The sequence below is a fragment of the Schistocerca piceifrons genome, unplaced genomic scaffold (assembly GCF_021461385.2).
Source record: "Schistocerca piceifrons isolate TAMUIC-IGC-003096 unplaced genomic scaffold, iqSchPice1.1 HiC_scaffold_183, whole genome shotgun sequence".
Lineage (NCBI taxonomy): Eukaryota > Metazoa > Arthropoda > Insecta > Orthoptera > Acrididae > Schistocerca > Schistocerca piceifrons.
Window position 1 is genome coordinate 20,001 of NW_025727712.1, and position 2,500 is coordinate 22,500.

Genomic DNA, 2,500 nt, shown 5'->3' on the forward strand with positions numbered 1-2,500 from the left:
TATGGTTAGAACTAGGGCGGTATCTGATCGCCTTCGAACCTCTAACTTTCGTTCTTGATTAATGAAAACATACTTGGCAAATGCTTTCGCTTCTGTTCGTCTTGCGACGATCCAAGAATTTCACCTCTAACGTCGCAATACGAATGCCCCCGCCTGTCCCTATTAATCATTACCTCGGGTTCCGAAAACCAACAAAATAGAACCGAGGTCCTATTCCATTATTCCATGCACACAGTATTCAGGCGGGCTTGCCTGCTTTAAGCACTCTAATTTGTTCAAAGTAAACGTGCCGGCCCACCGAGACACTCAATAAAGAGCACCCTGGTAGGATTTCAACGGGGTCCGCCTCGGGACGCACGAGCACGCACGAGGCGGTCGCACGCCTTCAGCTCGCCCCACCGGCAGGACGTCCCACGATACATGCCAGTTAAACACCGACGGGCGGTGAACCAACAGCGTGGGACACAAATCCAACTACGAGCTTTTTAACCGCAACAACTTTAATATACGCTATTGGAGCTGGAATTACCGCGGCTGCTGGCACCAGACTTGCCCTCCAATAGATACTCGTTAAAGGATTTAAAGTGTACTCATTCCGATTACGGGGCCTCGGATGAGTCCCGTATCGTTATTTTTCGTCACTACCTCCCCGTGCCGGGAGTGGGTAATTTGCGCGCCTGCTGCCTTCCTTGGATGTGGTAGCCGTTTCTCAGGCTCCCTCTCCGGAATCGAACCCTGATTCCCCGTTACCCGTTACAACCATGGTAGGCGCAGAACCTACCATCGACAGTTGATAAGGCAGACATTTGAAAGATGCGTCGCCGGTACGAGGACCGTGCGATCAGCCCAAAGTTATTCAGAGTCACCAAGGCAAACGGACCGGACGAGCCGACCGATTGGTTTTGATCTAATAAAAGCGTCCCTTCCATCTCTGGTCGGGACTCTGTTTGCATGTATTAGCTCTAGAATTACCACAGTTATCCAAGTAACGTGGGTACGATCTAAGGAACCATAACTGATTTAATGAGCCATTCGCGGTTTCACCTTAATGCGGCTTGTACTGAGACATGCATGGCTTAATCTTTGAGACAAGCATATGACTACTGGCAGGATCAACCAGGGAGCTGCGTCAACTAGAGCTGAGCAGCCGGCCGCCCGGGAGTGTGTCCCGGGGGCCCGCGCGAACACGCAAGCGTCCGCTCAATCATTCTGCAAACAGGAGGAGGCTGAGCTCCCCTGCACAATACACCTCGAAACCCTCTCAGGTCCCGGCGGCGCGCAGCGCCGTCCCAAGTACTTGGTCGGGTTCGAGAGAGGCGCAATCGCCCGGAGTTAGGCGAGTAGACGCTTTCGGTGCGACCACCCGTGCTCCCAACTGAGCTTGCCGCTGCCGACAGAGGCCCGGGAGCGTGCTGTCGTGGCATTGCCGGCGGGAGACAACACGCGCCACCTACGGTGACCGGCAGCTCCAACGCCAGCGCCACAGAAGGACAAAAGCCCCACTTGGGTGCCGAAGCGAACTCTCCCAGCACAGCGCACGCGCCAACACATCCGCACAGCTGCGATACAAACCACCAGCGAGAACCGCTGGGGCGACCGAGCAGCAGACGGCGTCGCGGCGCCGAGCGCCGGGCGGCGGCGCATCCTCAACGCACACAGTCCTCAATCGGACCAGCACACTGAAGATGTCCACCGCGCTTCGCACCGGGCCCGCGAGGACCTACTTTGGCCGCACGGCGCCGCGCGCAGGGTGCGCCGGCGCGCAGCTGCGACGCCTGCCGCGTCCGTCGGCCGGCGCGCCTGCCACTGGCCGCCCCCACCAGCCGGCTGTAGCGCGTGCGCCCACGCACCGCGCGGCCAGCACGCCGGGAGGCGCCCCCTCACCGGCCGGGGACGGTCCCACCCAGCCACCGCCGCGTATCGCTTCACACCCAGATGCCGTTCAGTTTCGTCGGCATGGTGGGTATCGCTGGAACAACCGGTTAGTACCTCAACCTATCGTCGCCATCACCGATTCACCCCTAGCGAGAACAACCGCACCACAACAGGTTACCATTTGTTCATTTGCGTAACTTCACCAGAAAACGCAGGCGTCCATCGCCATTTGCAACTTCAACGATTATTGCATGCCTGTGTCAGGTGTCACGCCACACTACGTCTGCCCACATACACGCAACAAAATGTGCACGCCTAGACAATACGTGGAAGGTGGCCCCCGTACGTATGCGATGTCCATTGCTCGAACGACTGTCAACCGGCCTCTGTAGCATGTCGCAGATATGGAACGCGGTGCACCATGCCATCACGGTGTGTGAGGAGAGACGACTAGGTCCGAATACATCAACAGACAGCTCATGCTGATCGCCATCCACGGCGTCCGTTCCTCCCACACGTCTCTATGGCGTACCACACTGCAATCCAGCTCTCATAGGGAGACGACACGTAGCTGCGTGCACAATATTTGCACTGTATGGTCCGCCGTTTTTGGGCGCAGTCGTTG

At 57.5% G+C, this 2,500-nt stretch overlaps 1 non-coding gene across 1 annotated transcript in view; it reads right to left on the bottom strand.

The window, feature by feature from the left end:
* Positions 1 to 1,123, bottom strand: part of LOC124741073 — a 1,909-nt gene extending 786 nt beyond the window's left edge. Inside the window, exon 1 of the ribosomal RNA XR_007009898.1 lies at positions 1 to 1,123. This exon is cut by the window's left edge and continues 786 nt beyond it. This is a non-coding gene — a ribosomal RNA (small subunit ribosomal RNA).
* Between the last annotated feature and the right edge of the window lie 1,377 nt (positions 1,124 to 2,500).